General features: G+C 39.5%; 1 long non-coding RNA gene across 1 annotated transcript; it reads left to right on the plus strand.

The window, feature by feature from the left end:
* The first annotated feature begins 2484 nt into the window (after positions 1 to 2484).
* LOC143443947 (uncharacterized) lies at positions 2485 to 22315 on the plus strand. Its single transcript, XR_013113403.1, has 3 exons — positions 2485 to 2581; positions 11521 to 11569; positions 22233 to 22315. It is a non-coding gene; the product is annotated as an uncharacterized LOC143443947 (long non-coding RNA).
* Positions 22316 to 22682: the final 367 nt, after the last annotated feature.

Genomic DNA, 22682 nt, shown 5'->3' on the forward strand with positions numbered 1-22682 from the left:
AGATGGGTTTTATCAATAACGTGGAAAGAAGCCATGTCATTTGCAGGACAAGGAGAGTGTTACTTGAAGCCAGTCTCAGACAAACATCATGTTTTCTTTCATTTGTGCTTCCTAGGTTTTATATAGTTATATAAAATAATGGACAAGTGCCTCACATGAAAGAAGTAATACTGTCTAGGAAAAGAAAGAGACCATTGGGAGGGAGGGAATAGAAGGTCTCTGGGGAACATGTTCAACATACAATGTATACTTCTACAGAAAACTTGAAAAGTGAATAAAATTTAATGGTGTCATGGCCAGTCCTTCACACACTGCAACATGCTATATCTTTTTTTTTGTTTTGTTTTTGTTTTTGTTTTTGTTTTTGTTTTTTTTGAGACAGGGTTTCTCTGTATAGCCCTGGCTGTCCTGGAACTCACTCTGTAGACCAGGCTGGCCTAGAACTCAGAAATACGCCTGCCTCTGCCTCCCAAGTGCTGGGATTAAAGGCATGCGCCACCACCACCCGGCAACATGCCATATCTTAACAGGACAACCAGTGTTCTCTGTTCTAGAACCTGAACCCCCTAAGGCAATTCACCATATACTGATATTCTGTGTCTTCATAACATCTTTCTTGGAGTTTGCTTTTATCCATCAATGAGAAACCGTCTTAAAGCTTTCCTTATTGGAACACAATCATTGATTTAGGGGAAATAAAAGCATCAACTAATTTACGGGAAAGATTGTAGACTTTGCTTTTTCCCCAAGAAGCTTTATTAGCCTGTAAAACATGATTAAAAGCCTTAACAGACTCTAAATCCACCGAATAACAAAGGATTTCATATCGGCACATTCACAGAGCCCCATCCATCCCACAAATAAAGCTATTCATTGTATGCCCAGCATCTCATTAGCACATCGAAAATAGTTTCTTCTGCTTTCTCTTTACAGTTCAGAATCATCCTTGGTGATGTTTACTAAGGATCCACCACATTTTAAGATCAAAGGGAAAGAGTGGAAATATAAAGATCATCCCAGAGAATAACAGAAAATTAGATACTTCTCCCTAAGTACTTACGTATCACATTCATTATTGGGCATACACTATATTGTATAATGCAAGATAAAATATATAGCATGCCCTCTGCCCTCAAGGGGCCTATATTACCATTTTTCTGAGGAGAAGAGACATACACAAAACAATAGGAAGAAATGCACACAGAGAATACCGATATACTGTGTGATACTATAATGTGGAGAACAGGGAAGTCAATGAGTGTTAGAGTCAGTAAGTCTCAACTCCCTCCCCCCAATAGCACAAATATGTACCAAGACGGCTAATGCACAGGCAGAGTAAACTAAATCACAAGAACTGTTCTCAGTGAAAACCGGCTCATAGCCAAAGGACCTGGAGAATATCCAGGAAGACCATGAAACAGATACATATAAAATAGAAAATGTAATATTTCTATTACTGTATAATGAATTTCTTTAAAACTTGCTGACTTAAACCAGCCATTCTTTTTTTTAGGGGGGGGTCTTTTTTGGATATTTTTTTATTTACATTTCAAATGTTTCCTCCTTTCCAGGTCTCCCCTTCAGATACCCCCTATCCTAGTCCTTCTCACCCTGACTCTATGAGGGTGTTCCCCCACCCACCCACCCACTCCTGCCTTCCTGCCCTGACATTCTCCTACACTGGAGCATTGAACACCCTCAGGCCCAAGGACTGCTCCTCTCACTGATGTCCACCAAGGCCATCCTCTGACACATATGCCACCAGAGCCATGGGTCCCTCCATGTGTACTCTTTGGTTGGTAAACCAGACCACTGGTCTAGTAAACCAGCCATTCTTTATGGTCATGAATTTGTTGGGTTAGAAACATAGACAGTGTAAAGAATAGATGGCTCCTGTCTATATAGTGATGATATTGACTGTTGCTGGAAAGACATAAAGGGTACTAGTTGGAGTCATTTAAAGGCTCATCCTCTCACATCCATCTAGGCTTGGATGACCTGAAAACAAAGACTGATAACTAAAACACCTCACGTGCCTTCCCTCTGTGTTTAGAGATTTGCTTCCTCATAGTGTGGCAGCACTCAAGAAGTTGTATTTGCTGTACTGTTCAGTACCCTAAACATGAGGGTTCCTGGATATGAAACTCATACTAAGTGCTTAGGTTACTTCAACATCAATCTCAAAAGAGACTCATGCTTCCTGGGACCCTGACTGGTTCTTGTGATGAAGTGAGTCGTTATAGAGAGAGCAAGTCTGGCCCCTGAATGTCTGATTTCCAATCATAACATGGGGTTGTTCTCTCCTCCTTTTACAAATTCCCATCATGATGCCATCAGCCATGTTGGGATACAGCTGCAATGGTTCTCAGCCTGTTGCAGTGACCCCAACCATAAAATATTTTTGTTTCTACTTCATAACTGTAATTCTCTACTATTATGAGTCATAATGAAAATATTTTTGGAGATAGATGGTTGTCGTGGAGGTGGGGGCCCATAGGTTGTGAACTATGGAGCTAGGGGATGCCCCTCACTCAGCCAAATGATGTGGCTACTTGAACTTAGACCTTCAGCCTCTAAAACTGTAAGTTAACTAAACTTATTTTCTTCAGCGAGTATCTAACAATAGACACTGGTGTAAGAAACTTGACCTTGGAAGTTAGAGTGTTATTTCCATCATATTCTGCCAGTTAAAGAGGCCAGAAACCCACCTGCCTTCAAGAGGGGTGTTGTAGGCATCATGCCTCGGTGGGAAAGGTGGCAAAATTCTGAGATCATGTTTCAACATGTGCAGAAACAGATTTACTTAGGATTTTATGTCTATGTGAATTCTTCACAACTTCACAAACCCATAAGTGTAAAAATGGTGTAAAAGTGTTCAAGGCTGAGATGACCATATGTCTCAGTTCTCCCAGGAACATTCCCAGTTAATACACATAACAATGCAACTATCACGGCTCTGCTGTCCCTCTCAAAAAGACTTCTGTAGAGTCTTCAACCATATTATCACCTCACTTGATGTTAAATTGTCCTAATTCAAAGACTGTTCACATGCACAGAGGGAAGTTTGCACTCTGACCTCTCCAAATTAATAAGTTATACAAAATATGGCAAATGTATGTGTGCCTACAGTTTTCATTATGGCCTTTCTTTGAGTTTGAGTTTTTGTTTATTCTTTTGGAATTTTAAACAGTATATATTTGTCATATTCTTTTCTGTCCCTCAACTCCCAGATCCTACTTCCAACCCATCCATCTAGCATCATGTTTTTTCTATCTCTTAAAAAAAAAAAAAAAAAAAAAGCCACTGAAAACAGACTTGCTTTTGTTGGTAACTAGCCCTGGCTGGAAGGCCTGCCCTGAAGTGAGGTTGACATAACCAGTGTCACCAGCTTCCCTCTCCCAGCAGCTATCCTTTGAAAATAGCATCTTGGCTAAGAGTAGGACTTTGTGCCCACCTCCCACTTCCCTTGCTGAAATTTTGTCTCTTGAATCTCTGCAGGTCTTAGGCATGCTTCACAGTCTTTTTTAATTTATATGAACATCTGCCCAGCTATTCCTGAAATGTGTCTTTTCTTTAACATTGTCCACCACTTCTAGTCCTTACGGTCTTTCTGGTGCTTCTTCCACATAGATCCCTGAGCTTCTTCTCAGATAATGAAACATGAAGGACTGAGAAACACTTTAAACTGTTCAATGCCCTTAGCTATCAAGGATATGCAAATCAAAACTATTTGAGATTTCATCTCATCCCAGTCAGAATGGCCAAGATTAATAAAACAAATGACAGCTCCTGTTGTTGAGGAGACATAGAAAGGAGAGCATTTATTCACTGCTGGTAAAATTGCTAACTTGCACAGCCACTATAAAAATCACATAGAGGTTCTGCAAAAAGCTGAAAATGGATCTACTATGAGACCCAGCTATACCACTGTCTTAGAGTTTCTATAGCTTCAATGAAACACCATGACCAGAGAAGTTAAGGAGGAAAGGGTTTATTTGGGTGACAGTTTCGTATTGCTGTTCATCGTCAATGGAAGTCAGGACAGGAGTTCAAACACGGCAGGAACCTGGAGGCAGGATTGGAAAAGGCACTGCTTTTTGGCTGACTTCACTTGGCTTGCTCAGCCTGCTTTCTTATAGAACCCAGGACTATGAGCCCAGGGATGAAAGCACCCACAATGGACTGGAACCTCTCCCATTAGTCACTAATTAGGAAAATGCTTTATAGCCGGATCTTATGGAGGTATCTTTTCAGTTGTGTTCCTTTTCTTTCAGATAACTTCAGTTGTGTGTCAAGCTGACATAAGACTAGCCAGCACAACCACTCTTGGGCATATACCCAGAGGACTCTACATTCTAATACAAAGACACTTGTTCTTCCATGCTCATTGCTACTCTATCCATTATAGCCAATACTTGGAAACACCCTAGATACCAAGCAACTGATGAATGGATAATAAAACTATGGTACATTTACACAAAGGAGTATTACACAGCTCTTCAAGAAAAATAAAATTGTTAAATTTGCAAGTAAATAAATGGAGCTAGAAACCATCACCCTGAGTGAGGTAGCCCAAAGTCAGAAACACAAACATAGCATTCTTTTCTTTTACATATGGATGTTAACTTTTTTTAGTTTTAAATTGTAACCTGGAGGGCAATAGAGATAGCTCAGCAGTTAAAAATAACTGCCACTCTCCCAGAGGACCTGAGTTCAGTTCCTAAAACCTATATTAGGTGGCTCACAACTACCTGTAACTCCAGCTCCAAGGGATCTGACACCCTCTCCTGGCCTCTGTGAGTACCACCACATATTTGGCACACACACACACACACACACACACACACACACACACTTGCAGAAACACACTTAAATAAAAATAAAATCTGAATAAAATGTTACTTGGTAAGGAAAAATTATACAGAATAATGGTTGATCCATGCATGCAATGAACAAATATTAAGTCACAGTAATGACCATTTCCATCTTCTTAAGCATGGAACATTTTTCTATTTGGGAAGCCTTAAAACTCCTAATTTTTAGTCTTTTATACAATATATAACATGTATTTATAAACTGAATTCACATACTCTCCCATGGAAAACTGGAATGGACTCCTTCTAATTTTATCCTATCAGTTGTCTCAATTCTATCAAGCCCCTTGCTTCTATACTCCCACTCCCCAGTGGTGATTAGTATTCTATGCTCTGTTTTTACCTGATACTAACATTTTTGTGCTTGGCTTCTTTTACTTAACATAATTACCTCCATATCCATCCATGCTGTCACACACAGAAAGATTCTATTCTTTTATGGCAAAAATATTTTATGATTTGTAATCCATTCATCTATTAACTTATACCCTGACTGAGCAAATGTACCCTTTTTTGAGCAACATGCAGTTACTCTGCTATTATATAAAGATGCTAGCCCATAGTTCATGGTAAGAATGAGGCAGAACCAAAACTATATGATTCTAAGTCTCTCACCCTCAAAATAGCTACCAATAGCTATAATAACAATAGCTAACAGAACAGAGAAAGATCCAATTTTGCCTGTTTGTATAAGAATCTAGTATATTCAGTGATAATTTTTGCAGTTTTCAGTAATACAGAGTAGCAACTTCTTCATGCGTGTATAAAGCCTTAAGTCTCCAAAGAGCAAAAAGAGCCATAAAACTAAATTACACATCATATAGGCCTCCAGGAAATATGTTCTAATTTATCTTTAAAAAATCAAACAGTTACTAAGATAACCTTAAAGCAGGAAGACAGACAAAGGCTTCTTAGTGATGCAATAAATTTTTGCCTCTAATGCTAGTTTAGATAAGGAATCACTTTCAGACTAAACCTCTGGATTGGTTATAAGCTAGTTCACTCTATTACGCACTCTGTAATAGAGAAAGTTCAAGAAAGCACAGGATTGGTGATCCAGCTCTCTGTGAAAAGGCAGAAGAACAGGCAAAGTGGTTTTGCATACCAAATCCCAGAGCATTCAAAGGCTGGCCTATCACTTAGTATGGAGGCTTCTTCTTTAGTTCAAAATTCAGTGATCAAGTTTCTCCTTTCATGATCACTGTCTAGGGAATATACCAAAGCACAAAATCAGGTCCTCTGGGTTCGCTATACTCCTGATACTGGCCACGTACTGTAGACATTCGACCATCAGGAGGGGCTCATAATAGCTGTGTCATTGACTGTATCCACAGGGGAATGTACAAAAAGCTTCTGGAGGAAAAGCATTCCTGGTGAGGTCAAGATTCCTACAAGAAGTGACGGCTCAGTCTGCATGCTGCCCCATCTTGCTTGGCTGAGGTCTCACAACCCTCAGTTATGACCTACTGCCTGCGTTCCCATATCTGGGAGCAATTCTACATTAGCAGACTCAAAAACAAACATCTCCATCCTCAGTACTTCATCTAACAGGAAAATCTTGGTTTTTTTTTTTTTCTTTCTCTTTGTCTAAGTTCTATTGTTACTTCTTCTCACTATTTTCCATTATTATATAGTACTTGACTGTATTTTATTCTTTAACTGGAGAGTAGGTTAGGTCTCTTGAGAGTAATTGAGGTCTTACCAGAAACGGAGTAGATGTCAGTATGATTCTCCTGAGCTTCCATAACCATATGATAAGAAAACTTTCCTTTATAAGCCACCTAGCCTTAGATACTGTGCTACTACACAAAATGCTCCCTAAGGTGAAGGGTTGCCAGTGTCTTTACTCCAGGAAATACAAATATTCCACTAAAACATTCCTTAACAGGCTATTCATAACTCTTGTACAATACTAAATTCAACAGATTTTGTTTATGTTGGGAGAAAGGAGAAACTACATCGGACAACATTCTTAATCCTATTTTATTGCTCTCAGAATAAAAAGACCTCAGAACATGTAAGTTAATTTCTGGACAAGGTCACCAAAAGTTTAATAACCATAAAGAATTATTTCAAACTTCTTTAGGCTGAGTTCCAGAATATACCACACCTCATGGCACATTTCCCACTTCACCTTTAAACTTTAGAGCTATGGCTTTGTGCTAGGAGCTCCCAAGGTCACAGTGCTATCTTAGATGGGCTTGCCTAAAGAAAAAAGATATGAAGGGTAGAGTGTAAAGGATAAGATAGGAACAATCATCCAGGAATCTGATTCTATAGGATCGCACAGGGGCTCTTCAGCCCTTTAGAAGCCAGTCATGGCACATGAAATGCTGACTACCAGGGAATCACAACGTCCACCGTGATAGCCAAGATTTTTACTGTAACCTGATCATGTAAATAGTTCACAGTTCTGCTCAGACAAATCAAAATTCCAGACTCTCGGATATGCACAAGCACGTTAGGGAGAACAAACTACAGCAATCAGTCAAGGAACTGTGGAAATATTCCTTAAAACTATGTACACAGATGCCAACCAAGAGCAGTTGTTGCAACCAGGCCCTTCTTAAGGTAATTGTAGGCTAGGTATTTTCATCCTTCTTAACACAGCAATGCCACCACTCAAGATCTTGATCAGCTTGCCTTGAAACCCACCTCCTCCTTTTCCTCTGTACTTTTGGGCTCTTTTAGATCTTACCTTAAGATTTTCGTCAGTTTTCTATTGCCTGTTTTCCTCCAGCTAACAGACCTTACCTAACTGGTGATCAGAGAGACAGCTTTGTGGCCCCTCAGCCACAGGGATTCAAGATATAATGATGGTAGAGAACAAGCAGGAAAGATCCTGCCCACATTTGTTTGCAAGTCACACCTAACTCCCCTAGCACTTTCCCAGAGTGGCCTTTCCTAGTCCCACTTCTGGCAGGGATTTTCCATGATAATATGATGCCAAATAAGATGATTTTGAGATTCAGGCCATGCCCAAGCGATTCCCACCAGGAAAATGATAGACATCCCATATGTTGGTTTACTTATGCAAGTCTCCAAAAATACACTGCTAAAACAAAGAGTCTGCTCTGGCACCTACCTTAAATTACTTACCAGGCCCTTATGTAATCTACCTCCCTTATGAGAAGGTGAGAAAAGACTGGGATATTTTAATATGCTCTGCATAAAATTATCCTTCAGGGAATTTCGTGAGGCTCTAAATTTGAAAGCAAGAAATGAACCCTTTTATAAAGCTCTGTGGCTACAGGGATTTAAGAACGAAAAAAAAAAAAAAACTTTGGCAGAAAGTTTTCTTCTCCACAGAGAACCAACTGACAATGTAATTTTGTATCAATGTAATATTGAAAAATGTCTGCATCCTGTGGTTTAAAACCCCATCCTTGCAATGCTAGATTTTTGCAACACAACACTTCTGATTCCTCTCTTTTTCATAAACCTCGTGTCGCACTTGAAAAGCTCCTTCTCCCATAGATCACTTTTAATTCAATTTAAATTAAGCAAATGCTCACTTGAGCAGTTAAAGCTCTCCCAAGGATACTTAAATTAACGATAATTATTTAAACATTCATATACTCGTATGCAGTTCTCCTGATTTATTCTCCAATCAACATAATTTAAAATTATATCCACAGAGAGAGAGAGAGAGAGAGAGAGAGAGAGAGAGAGAGAGAGAGAGAGAGAGTTAATTCATGTCTTTTGCAGGAGGAAAAATGTATTTATTTTGAGGATTATTATTTTAAAGAAAAGTTATGTCATTGAAATTGATTCTTGATATCATCACTCTATATCATAGTCATGAAGTAGTCTATACAGTCTCATACAAAGCTAGAAGTCAAATAAATAATAATTAATAATAATAATAATTTTAAAAAACACCAAGAAAAGCACACACATATGCTCTATATTCAAAGCCGCAGATTCACTTTTGAATTCCGCTTCACGGGCTTGGGCTCAGACGCACAGTATTGCTAAACTGCAGATGAGAACAATGACTATTAAAGGGAATTGTATCCATTATAGAGGGTAATGTAATCATGAAATTAAAATTACAAAAATGAAGTAAAACCTGAAGGTCTTTGTGGTCCTCTCTGTTCCCCATTAGCCTTGTGAGAGCCTTGCAGTGGTGTGAAAGAGCCACGTGAGCCTTGCTGCTGGAGTGTGCTCCTTTGATGGACAGCTCATCTTTGTGGCCATTGCAATGGCCAGCATGGTGCACCGCACAGTGAAAGTGCCCAACAAGTACCAAATGAATTGACACGGGAATTGAAGTGTTATTCACGCTCATCTTCACAGAAACCCAGGCTGATAAATTAAAAGAAATGGTGCATTCGCTGTCCTCAAACACATCACAGAACTGCACAGATTCTCACTCTGGACTGTGATGGGCCGCAGCAGAGGCATCAATGGGCCTTTGATGTACTGGCTAAGTAAAAAAGAGGAAAACTAAAACAAGTCTTGAGATACAGGTACAAAGTAAATGTTAAATGGGAATTACTAACCCACTAACATGATTGTGTGTGTGTGTGTGTGTGTGTGTGTGTGTGTGTGTGTGTGTGTATGTGTGTGTGTGTTAGATTTACTGGTTCTTCGTGAGCAGAAACAAATCAGACTAACACTATGAGCTCCTGTAGCCTGGCAAAACAGGCCTCAGATTTAGAGAAAGCCCATTTAGTGCCCGATGGGTCACTGTTACAAAATTCATATATTCACCTAAGACTTGGAGGAGTCGGCTTTTTTATCTTTAAGAACAGAAATCATAAAGCTTGCTTTGTGGATTTGAGAGATATAAATTAAATATCCAGCCTCTGACACCTTGATTAGCTTGAACTCAACAAAATGGCTAATGCCAGTCTTAAAAGCAGCAAATCGAAGGAGGTTCCAAGAAGACAGGATGGCTGACTGTGATGGTAGAGGCCCTGGGAGCTCACATCAGCTTTTCAGCAAAAGGATACTGGGTTTCTGTGGAACCCAAGTCATTTGCAGCATGTGTCTCATCATTCCTTCTGGAATGTTCTCCCCACATATACAATTGGCCATCATTCTCACTTCATCTAAGTCTCTACAGGTTACTGAAGGATGTAACCTGACTATACATAACAATATTTAAATAACTTCATCACTTCTTGCACCCTACATTTTATCACCACCTGGAGCATCTTTCTTTAATTTATTCATTTCTTACAGCACCATCCACGTATTCAATGTATTATAACTGCATTAATTTTCCACTACCCTCTCTATCCCCTCCCACTTCTGATGGCTTCAGTCCTCAGTAGAATTCAGGCTGTCACTGTCCATTCCCTGGTTCTCAGTAAGGCAAATGAGCAAAATCACAAAGCATGGCCTATTTATCTCAAGCATTACCCTACTCCCTGCATCAGCTGACCTTTCCCTCAATCCCTTTAGCAAGATCAATGACTGGCTGCCTTCAGCACAGTAGCGGTCTCACTCTGATCTGTTCATTCACAGAAGTCAATTTTCTATAGTTCATGACCAAATCTTAACATCTTCACATTATACCAAAAAGCAACTTAAATTTCTTCCCTTTATATTATGATGCGCCATCTCTTACCTTATCTTTTCTTCTTAAGCTCTACCAAGTACAACCCAAGTATTTTGACTGAAAGTCAGCTACCCAGAGCACTGCAAGACAGGGATAAATGAAGCTACAGCTCTGACTTCTGACTAACTTCCATTCTGGTGATTTGCTAGAATGGTCACATTCATATAATAGGAGACGATAAATTGTAACGCCTTTACTGTTCCCTTATACTGCAATCTGTCATGCCAAAGTCCAAATAAACCTTTCAATTCCAATGAAACATTGTGGCCTCATCTTTGGATAGGCATACAAGACTCCATTTCAAATGGTGAAATAGTAGGACAGAAATATCAAGCTGTAATTTATCTACAGCAAATCTATGCAAACAAGTCGCTGCAATTAATCCTGCCAATACAAATTTTAAATGCTAGCCAGAGTTCTTAATAGGACAAGGCAGTTCCACTAGAGCAGGCTCCTCAGCTAGCAGGACATAAACGCAGAATGTTCCAGAGGGAAAGTGCTTACCTTGTAATTATTTTCTAGCATTTATAAGAAGGTAAAAGCTCTTATACAAATGTACTAAGAGGATGGGCTTTGGGAGTTGGTAACACTTTGTTGTGCCACACAGATTGAAACTTGGCATGTTAAGGAAAACAGGAAATGTCATGGTGAGATGTAATCAGAAGGAAAGAGATTGCATTTGCTCTGGATTTAGAATTCATTTCTGGGAGAACTATACTTGCAAATATACTTACAATGGTTAAGTCAGAGGTCCAAAATGCCAAAATAGTTTTTTTATGTTTCATGGCAGAGGTGGGGGAGTTGAAACAGTTTCACTGTGTTGCTCAGGATTTCCTGACTACCTATGTAGCCCAGGCTGACCCATGGCAATCCTTTCCCCCTCAGCCTCCTGAGTGCTGGGATTTCAAACTTGTGCCACCACACTGATGGGAGATAGGCACACTGGGTTCTTGACACATACTACTTCCCATCAGATTAAGTCAGTGTTGGAGACACTGCTCAGTGTTAAGAGCACTTTCTGGGTTCAATTCCCAGTACCCACGTGTGACTTACAACCATCTGTAACTCTGGTTCCAGGAATTCCAAGGATCTCATCCGGTCTCTGCTGATACTGTGCACTTTAAAGGTATTTGCTAGATACTGCGTCATAAGCTATCAAAAGAAAAAGAAAGCAGAAATAGAACCACTCGTCTAGCTTTGGTAAACAAGAGCACTTTCCTTTGATGGTATGGACAGTTATCTTTTGAGAAGCTTAGAAAATGGACATTGAGTGTAGCAGTAAGTATTAGAAATGACAGCACGCAGCTCTGCTAGCTCCCTGGCCGCTGCCATGTTCCCACTCTAACCGTGGCACCAGCTGGCCAGGAGCAGCAGCCCGGGACCCAGGAGACGTTGGTGTGTCTGTTGCCTTGTCCAGTCAGTTCCATGGAGTCCACGGCTCTAAGCACGGCCCTTGGGCCAACTCTTCCACCCTCATAGTGCTCGGCTCAACCCCAGACAATAACCACCATCCTCGAAGTACCTGGTAGAAATAAGACTCTTAATTCTTAAGATTAGCCAAATAGATTTCTATATCAGCAGATACTCAATATATAAGATGCCCACACAATTAGAATTGTTAACCCAATAACCTAACCTTAGACTGCTAGAGACATGCGCACATCTGAGGCCACCTTCTCTCTTCCTTCCCCCTTCTGCCTTCCTCCTCCCAACTCCTAGCTCCACCTACCTCTTCTACTGCCCAATCACTGAGCTCCACTGCAAATACAATGGACAGAAAAAATCTTGCCACACATTGAGTAACACGGTTTTAAAGACGTACATGAATTTGTTAATTCTGCCAATGTTGTCTGTGCTTTAGTTTATATGAGCATGCCAGTGTTGCAGCTTGATGTACTCTTCATGAAAATTCTAGCTGTAAGAGTCTCAGAGTCTCTAAATTACTGCCTTTATCTTAAAGAGCCCTAAGCAATCTTTTGTTATTCCTTCATTCTGTCTACTCAATAAATACTAGTAGATGCTAACCCGTTCTAATCTTAGCTCTCGTGCTGGCTAGCTTATATACTAATGATGTGGTTTGGTCTAACACTTCTGTTGTGTTAATTGGGTTCCCAAAATTGCACAAAAATCTGCGTGTCTTCAGGTAAGATGCTAAAGGTCCAGTTGGTTTTGATTGGTAAACAAAGTTGCCAGCAGCTAATGGCTGGGTGGGGAGAGAGAGGCATGACTTTTAGGATTCCCAAAGGATTGAGGGCGGAGGAAGGAGAGAGACACTATGCTGGGGAGGAAGAAGTAGGCACCAGTCCTGAGAGGTGAAGAAGAGAGAGCATAGCCATCATGTAAAAGTTGGGGATCATAGCCCAGGAGGGCTGCAGGTCTGGGTCTGGGGCAGCCAAGATGGAATATAGGTTTTAGTAAGTGATGAGTTGGGATTATCGGAAAGTACATCGGCCACATGGAGGTTAGGAAGTGGTCCAGCCATTGAGCTGTTTAAAGCATATTAAAATATAAGGTTGCCTGTGTGTCTCTTTCATTTGGTAACCCAGAACATTGGAGCAGGTAGCACTGTGCCGCACTGCTGGGGTTGATTTGAGTAGCATTAATTGGCTACTACAACATACTAGCTGCAGACTGTGAATGTCTTCCAAAATGAAGACAATCACAGAAGGAGCTTTGAGATAAATAGGTGTCAAGTCACGTCCTATCACAAAACAAGATATTTATCAATTCCACAGCAGATAAAAAGTTGTTTGAGGAAATATCTATAACCATAAGACATTATAGATTCAATTGTGAATATTTATAGCAAACATTGAGTATCTAGCCATAGCTTATGTAAATTGCCTTATGTAACATTAGTCAGATATCAATAAGGACAATGAGCAAAATTCAAAATACCAATATTTAAATATCATTTATAAATACAAAAATCCCAGAACTAGGTAAGAAAATTAAATGGGATTGATTTATAGAGAACAGAATTGAATAAGGCTGAGTACGGACATAGACCTTTCTTTTTGTCATCAGATTCTAATGCTATTAATTCACACACTAAGCACATGCATAATTGTGTCTCACCACTAAGATCTCCATGGTGGGAATGAAATTCATTGACCGTCCAGAGCTGCTGCTTGCACTAGAGTCTGTGAGGCTCTAGTACCAGCCCTCTCTGGCACAATCCTCCAATGAGACGTTTTGACACAGGACACTGACGTGGCTGAATCATCATCAGAACTGTTCTTTAGTTTTGAGGCTCCTCGTATCCAAGCCTTCCACCTGTCCTCTATAGGGAACTGAGATGCTCTCTGTGACTGTTACTGACCCTTCTCCTTTAGGCTTCACAGGACCATCCTTGAATAAGTTTCTTTAGTTAACCTCAACTTTGTGACTTTTTTCTCAAAAGAAACTAACAAAGTAATATTGATAACACCCTGGGGTTTTTTTGTATTTTGTATTTTTAATTGTTTATTGGTTATTTTATTTATTTACATTTCAAATGTTATCCCCTTCCCGGTTTCCCCTCCTCAAACCCCCATCCCAACCCCTCCCCCCTGCTTCTATGAGGTTGCGCTCCCATGCACCCATTCCTGCTTCACTGCCCTGGCATTCCCCTATGGGGCATCAAGCCTCCACAGGACCAACGGCCTCCCCTCCCAGTGATGCTACATATGCAGCTGGAGCCATGGGTCCTTCCATGTGTACTCTTTGGTTGGTGGTTTAGTCCCTGGGGGATCTGGGAGGTCTGGTTGGTTGATATTGTTCTTCTTTTGGGGTTGCAAACCCCTTCAGCTTCTTCAATCCTTCCCCTAACTCCTCCATTGTTTAATTGAAAATTAAAAGTAGAAAATGGGCCCTATTAAAGGATTTGTAGTATTCAACTACAGCTTTGTCCATTAATAAAAACAAGGACAAATTCAACAATACTGTATGTGCATCCTCTGAGTTTTAAGCCATCCTGGTAGAGGAAAGAGTATAGGGTTTGTGACAGGGTCAGCTGTGTGAAAGCCTAGCTCATAAATTACCAACTCTGTGATTTGTAGAGAATCATTAATCATAAAGAACACTTTCCTTTTAGGTTGTTGTTTAAAACTAAGTGAAACAATTCAGATCAAATGCTAGGAATAACAAGAATGATGAAAACGTGTAGGGATGAGAATAGCATAATGGAACCCGGAGTGTAGACTAACAACACTGCTTTGTCATCAGAGAACTTCTTGATGTCAGGACCTGTGTCCTACAAAACCTGTTTGTAAGTATCTGGAATGAGAAAGCAACAAAGACACATCAAGGTTTTGCAATAAAGATGCCCATATGGTTTTATTATATGTAAACCAATGTAAAATAAAACTAAAATAGGAGTAAAAACAAGATTCAAACACGGAAGTGAAATATATTCCTCAACCATTCAATATTTTTAAATAGTATAGGAAAATACACATGGTGGAATGCTAGGCTTAAAAATGTCAGAATAACACCTACATATTACACAGTAAATTGAAATACTAGGTTTATTTTTAAAATTAAAGTGTTACATGGCATGACCAACAATGGCAAATTCTACAGCATTGTAGATATATATGAGTGTGTGGAAAATGAAAGGGGAGATAAAAAGAAAGACGGTTTTTCAAAAGACAACTATTGGGCCAGAGAAATGATTCAGCAGGTTAGAGTACTTGCTGTCAAACTTGACAACCTGAGTTCAGTTCTCATATGGTAGAAAACAAACCAACTAACTTCCACAAGTTGTTCTCTGACCTACATACACAGGTTATGGCAAAACCTCAGGCTTCTACAAACACACACACACACTGTAATAAATAAATAAATAAATAAATATGATTTAAAAATTTTTAAAGGCAAATGGTGATAGTACATACATCTATGTATATAGAGAACTGATACATAAAACATAAAAAATGCAAAAATTAATGAAGCATGCAATATTTCTAAACATATACTTTGTATAGCATTCAAAAAGGATAAACAAGTATGTTTCCTCAATCCCATATCGTCTCTTTATTGATAACTTTGAAAACACTTCATCCCAATATTTGTCTGTCTGTGTTTGGATTACCTCACTCAGGATGATTGTTTCAAGCTCCATCAATTTACATGTAAATTTAATTTTTTTGAACAACTGAATAATATTCTATTTTGCAAATGAGGCACATTTTCATTATCCATTCATCAGCTGATTGACCATTTCCAGGTGCTGGCTATTATGAGCAGAGCAGCAATGGATGTGGATAAGAAGTATCTCTGTAGTAGAATGTAGAAGTCTCTGGTGTATATCCAACAGTGGTATAATCAAACCAGATCTTGTGGTAGATACATTTTGAGCTTTCTGAGGAAATTCGACACTAGTTCCGATAGTGGCTGTACCAGTTTACACTCCCACCAGCAACAGATGAGTATTACCCTTATTCCACGTCCTCACTAGCATGAACTGTCATCTGTTTTCTTGATCTTGGCCAATTTGATGGTAGCAACTCCTCAGTTAGGTTTCCTCTTCTATGGTGTGTCAGGTTGCAAACCAATATTAGCCATCACACCTGGCTTACTTCATAAAGTATAATGATCTGGATCTTCATCCATGGTATCACAGGTGATAGGATTGTGTCATCTTTAACAGTTGAGTAGAAATCGTGTGTGTGTGTGTGTGTGTGTGTGTGTGTGTGTGTGTGTGTGTGTTTGAGAGAGAGAGAGAGAGAGAGAGAGAGAGAGAGAGAGAGAGAGAGGTGTGTCAGTAGCAAACAGTTCAGAAGTGAGGAGTCTCTCTTCCACCCATCCCTAACTGTTGATAAGCTCTTTCTTATAGGGACCCAGGGAAGACATCTGCAGCTGTGTAAGTTAATTATTGCAATATCTGTGTCTTGTCCAGAAAATACCATTTCAGACCCTTCTCCATGTCTTCTGGCTCTTACAGCCTTTCTACCCCTCTTCTACAACGTTCCCAGAGCCTTTAGACATGATGTAAACGAACAGAGGTAAAACTAAAGGACACAAAATAGTAAGAAAACTATGGCAGTACTCCATTTCTTTCCACGTTTTTTCATTCCATTTTACATCATTCTATACTGTCTATATCTTAACATAACAATGGTATCATTTTTTAGTATTTTGTTTTCTAGTCTTTACATTAATGATATGATTTACTCACCATGTTTATAATCCTAAAGAATTCTTTTTAAGGACAATCAGTAGAAACATAGTCCTTAGATTTTTGTTCAGCTGAAGATGTCTATCTCTCCTTCATTTCTTTTTAACTATTTATAATGATTAAATTTTAACTTATACATTATGTGTTTTTCATGTATAACTGGCGTATAATATATTAAGTATCATTATGCCATTTCAATAAAAATTGTTATAGCTGATTCTTCTCTCCCAAACTACTGTCTTATACCCCCATCTTCTTTCCACTTTCATGTCTCCAGGTGTCTTTTGCCCCAGTCCCCTATCCTCAGCATCCCTTTTACCCTCTCTTGGTCTCCTTTCTAAGCTTTTAGGGTTTACCACATGTATTTCCACTTATATACATACATGGTGTAAACTACAAGCTAAGAGACACCTACAGGAAAGAGTATGTGGGGTTTTTTTGTGTGTGTTTCTCAGTTCATGTCTGGATTAATGTAATACTTTTCAATTAACAAGTGGATTAACAACATGAACAGATAGCATGCAAAAGAAGAAACATGAAGATCCGGTATTTTTAAAAGTTTTCAAAAGCCCTATCTCTTAGGGAAATGTAAATTAAAACTGCTTTGTAGTGCCGTCACATCCCAATAAGAATAGCTATGATCAACAAAACTGACAACAAACACTGGCAAAGATGTGGGGGAGTTTCACTCCACCACTGACGGCAGTGAAAAGCACGACAGTTATTATGCAAATCAATAATAACTTTGAGTTTTAAAAATAGAACTAGCATATGATCCAGATAAACCTACTCCTGTGTCTCTGTGTCTGTGTGTGTGTGCATGTGTGTATATATGTATATATGTATATACACACACTTTACTTCATAAAGTATAAATATCTGGATCTTCATCTGTGGTATCACAGGTGACAGGATTGTGTCATCTTTTAACAGTTGAGTAGAATTCATTCATACACAAAAGACTCCATATCCTACCACAAAGACACTTTCATATCCCTGTTTCTTACTTCTCCACTCATAACAAGGAAATGGAAACAACCTGCCCTGATGATTGCATACTAATAGATAAAGAAGATGAGGCACATATACACTATGGGATTTTACTCATCAGTAGGGAAAATGGAATACTCTGGAAAACAAATGGTTGTCCTTCATTTCAAAAGGATCACTAAGGCAGAATATTCGTGATCGATAACCACCCTTTCCTTCAATACCATGAGAATCTCATGCCATTCTCCCCTGGCCTGTGAAGTTCTACTCAAAATCCACTCAGGCAAAATCGGATGCTTCCTGTAGATTCATTTTCTTTCAACTTAGATAAATTCCTTTTTATCTTTCACCTTTGAGAGCTTGACTATAATGTTTTGTGAATAAACTTAGTTGAGTGTAAATTTGACAGGTGACCTCTCACCCTTTTACAACTGTATGGATGGATCCCAATATTAGCTGGATTCTCGGTTGTTGTTTCTTTGTCTTAGTTCTCCTTAGTATTCTCAAGTCTTTCTGAACCTTGTTAACTCAAATAATTTCCTCATTTTAAATGTCCCAATGTTCCCATAAGTTTTCTTTATTCTTCCTCATTATTTTTTCTTTACCAACTGTGTATTTTCACGTAACCTGTCTTGAGCCCGCTAATTATTTTTTATCTTTGATCTGTGCTGCTATTTCATGGAGTGTATTTTTCAGCTGAAGAACCTCTGACTATTTTTAATTGCTTCCATATCTTTGTTAGATCTCTTGACTGGAATTTTGAAATATTTTTATGCCTTTTCTTTGAAATGATTTGGTTTCCTTAGAGCAGCTCCTTTTAATTTTCCGAGCCTTCTCTCATCCTAGTCACTGTCTGGTCAGCTTCAGACACTGTGATTGCCAGGTGAGGACAGCATTTTCTGCAGCCTCTTGATGATTACTGGTGTGCACAGTGCCTGAGCACTGCAGGGTCAGCTGTTCTGTCTTCCTCATCTGGCTTTGTTTGTGCCTGTCTTTCCAGAAAGTCGAAGCAAGCAGCTTATTTTCTCTGAACCTACAGTCATTTTTGCTATTTTTAGCTGTGGATGACAGCCGGGTCCAATTTTTCCAGAAGTTTGCTGTTGGTGCAATGTCACTACTTCTATAATAGTAATGGTCTTGAGCAATTCAAGTTCAAGTTTGCTTCAAATATACTGTTGGTGGTGAAAGAACCTGAGCACAAACAGGAATAGTCTTCAAAGGTAACCACTTGGGGGGCGCATGTCTTCCACTGACACCAGAGTTGTTCCAGACCCCCATCTGTAGGTAGGCCTAGGAAGCAGGGATGTCAAGATCTGCTCAGTGCTAGTTTTCATAAGTACTAAGTTGTAGGGCAAAATCTAATATTCACTACCAAAGCTTAAACCAAATAAATCAGGTTTTCTGCCTTGCTATGATGCCCAGGGTTGGAGTAAAGTTGGTTTCTACCTAGTTAACAAGGTGATGTTACACCAGTCTCAGAGATAAATAAAGGCATGTATAATAACTGGTAATGATGATTTCCAAGATGCAAGTTCATCTCACTAGAGCTCAGGACTCTGGTTCAAGAGAAACATTTGCAAGGCTGGAGGTGTAACTCGGATATAGAATGCTTGTCTGACATGCACACAGCCCAGGATTTAATTGCCACCAATGCATAAACTGGATGTGAAGAGCAATGCCTGCCTGCATCCTAGTACCTGGGAGGTGGAGACAAAAGGAAAGTGGTTCCAGGTCAAGGTCATCTCTGGTTTATAGCAAGTTTGAGGCCAGCCTAGGATGTGTGAGATACTGAATCAAAGGGAAAACAAAATCAGTGAACGATAACCTGGTAGAGTCTGTGCTACATGACGGTGGGAACAGGTCGTAGAGACACTCAGTCCTGATGAAGGCTGGCGCTAATGTGGGTCATGCCTGAGTTTAACATTTCCGGGGGCTTTTCACAGCACAGGAAGAGAATGGATATGGCCCAGGCCAATCCACATCTAAAAATGAAGGCAGAAGCTCAAATCTTACCCCACGGTGCACAGGCTTCAGCCCTGGAGGCCCCATCTATGAGCTCTGTCCTGTACAGAGCCTCTGAGAAGCTTTTGGGTGCTGGGTCTCATAACTGTAATCCTGGAACTGGCTTCTAAGCCCTGCTCTGACTCTGGCACCCTCTGCTCCACAGATTCGAGTGTTGAACCTTCTCTGCTCCACTGAGATTGAAGAATGGTTAATCGGAGCATCCATTTGCCTCCTAGCTTACCAAAGGTCCAGCAATGAGTCACGTGATAGAGGTTGTAGGAATTTGAACGGGAACCAGGTAGCTAGTCTGAGGCTTCAAATTCTCTGTATACAAAGTGAGATGCATCTCTCAGTGGGCTGCTTGAAGTAGGCAGAGGGGTGAGGCAGGAGCCTCTCCGGTCTTCAGTACATCTTTTCACTTTGTTATCATCAGTTCCATGTTCTCTCACCTGAGTCCTTCCCTCTGATGAAGGTAGTTTAAGGAGGTGCCTCTGTGAGGAGATGGTTCCTCGGGGAGCTAATGCTGAGGCCATCATGCTGTTCTCCTCTTCTTGCTTAACTGGGGGAAAGTCTGAAACAATCAGAAATAATAAAGCTTAGTGGTCAACAAAAACAGAACACCCCAGGGTGGATCTAAGAAAGAAACAGCAACGAATTCCTAATCGTGAATAAACAGCTCTAGATGAAACGTAACTTCACCACAGTTTATCTAACATCTAGCAAATGCAGCAAAACCAGCGGTGTACGGTTAGTCGTCAAAAGCATTGAAACGCTGTGTTTAAAAGAGGACGTTGACTAACATTAAGGACATAGAAAGGGAGAGAAAGAAATTAAAATGAAAATACGTTTTGAAATAGTATAAATATGCATTCTCTAGAACTTCTGCATTTAGGCAGGTGATTTACATTGAGTTTCGTAAAGCATGAAAGTTACTTAACCTTCTTTAGACAGCAGAATGAGCATACTCAGTGTTTATCACTGCAAACACGGTAGAGAGTGGGGCATCATCTTATAGAAACAAATAGGAATCAATGTGCAGGATGCTCTCCAACTTTGTGTTTCTACCAAAGCAGAAAGAGCTGAGGGTGCTAAGAATGAGAGTTCAGAGAGCCTGAACACTGTTCTTTAAAAATACAGCTGAGAAGAACTGATTCCACAGCCACATGGGCTGAAATGCTCCATACTGTTTCTATGACCTATCACCCACGTTCTAATTCTCCAACCCTGCTTGCATAAGGGATTAAAGCAGCCACCCAGGACTCTAGAATAGAGATGGCTAAAACTTCACATTGTGTGTATTAATTGATCAGTTTTCTCACGTAATTATAATAACCAGATGGAGCTGCTACATAGTGTGGGGTAGGTACTCTACCATGGGCTTCCTAAATCTCATCTCACCTGAGTCTCTTGATGCCCTTAGATAAGGCAACTATTATCCTGATTTTACATAGATTAAGGACATTGAAATCAGGAAGGAATTCCCACAACCACCCAGATAGAAACCAAGAAAACATTAGTAAGAACCCAAGTGACCTGTGTCTAAGATATCCCTCTTTCTTAGAATCTTTTCATATCCCAATCTCATCTGAGTGGAGAAACAACTTGGTATTAATGCAAACACTGGACCTCTGACCTTCACCTTTAAGTGCTCCCCTCTTCTTGAGTATGGATTAGTTCTAGAGACTGGCTTCTACTGAGATTATGATACCAAAAGACTGGCTTTGGTAATTTCTATCTTCAGAGGAGTTGGGATAGGTAAGTTCACTGATGGAAACTGAAGCAGAGTTAAATTTTTTAAGCAGGAGTAAAGAAAAGGATTGAGTGTCTTAAAAATGAGTTAGATGAGGAGTTAGTAACTGAAGATAAGAAAAACCGCCCTGTGACTCAAGGCAATGAGACTTGGTGAGGCCAGTTTTTCTAGGAAAATGAGCAATCTCAAGTATAGCCTCCCACCACACAAAATTTAAGGATAGCCAAGTCTATATGGCAAGTTTTTGAGACCATATCTCAAGAAAAATAATATAATAAACAAAAAGAACCACAGAATTTTTAAAAAACAATAATAAAGAAATTTTGAGACGCAGTGGCACACATCTATATTCCCAGCACCGATAAAGCTGAAACAGGGGTATGACATGCTCAAGGATACCTGAGCTACACAATGAAGTTAAGGCTGGCATGTGTTACATTAAAACTTTGTCTAAATATGATTTTCATTTACTTAAATTACTTTGCAATGTATTTCTAAAAAATACCGTGAAATGAGTAAATAATGACAGTAAGGATGTATACAGAGCCCAAAAGAAAAATGAAGTCCAATACCAAAAAAATCAAATGTTTAAAAGTTATAATTATTTAATGATAAAAACAATCACCCCAAGCCTAGAACTACAAACACCTTTCTGTTGTTCCCCCACTTTGAGCTCAGTAAATTTTCTATAAATTTGTGACTTTTCTTCCCTTAGTGAGCTCTAGCTTCTCTTTTCTCTATTAATAGGTTGTCTGATGACATTCTGAGAGCTCAACATATGTTAAGACAGCATTTAAATGTCTACAAATAAAAGCAATGGTTTATCGAGTGATGATTTATACATGAGATTGATTTTCTTTTCTTTCTTTCTTTCATTTTTTCCAGATGTGAGTACTAACCTCTAACCCTTGGAGCACCTGGACAAGCCAGTCAACTAGAAAGAAGCCACAATAAAGGAACAGTAGAACACATGTGTTATAAAGTGGGAATAATGAGGGATGGGAGAGTTAAAAAAGGACAAGATAAGGATAACTAACACCATTTTTAAAAAATAGAAATCTACAGCTTTGTGGGGAGCCGACAGAAGGCGGCTATCATCCTTGCAGCCATCTTGAGCCATATACCCTGATCAGAGACTTGATTGCATTAGCCTACAACAGCTGAGCACACTCTGATAACATCTTGCTTTAGATACCCAGGATTTTCCGTTGGGTGTGTGAGAGTTAAAGGTGTGTGACTTAAGGGCATGACTTAGAGATAAGAATTAGAGACAAGACCTAAGGGCATGATTAAAGGCGTGACTTAGAGGCGTGGCCTAGAAGTGAGACATATAAA

Source organism: Arvicanthis niloticus, chromosome 11 (genome assembly GCF_011762505.2).
Source record: "Arvicanthis niloticus isolate mArvNil1 chromosome 11, mArvNil1.pat.X, whole genome shotgun sequence".
In the NCBI taxonomy this organism is placed as follows: Eukaryota; Metazoa; Chordata; class Mammalia; order Rodentia; family Muridae; genus Arvicanthis; species Arvicanthis niloticus.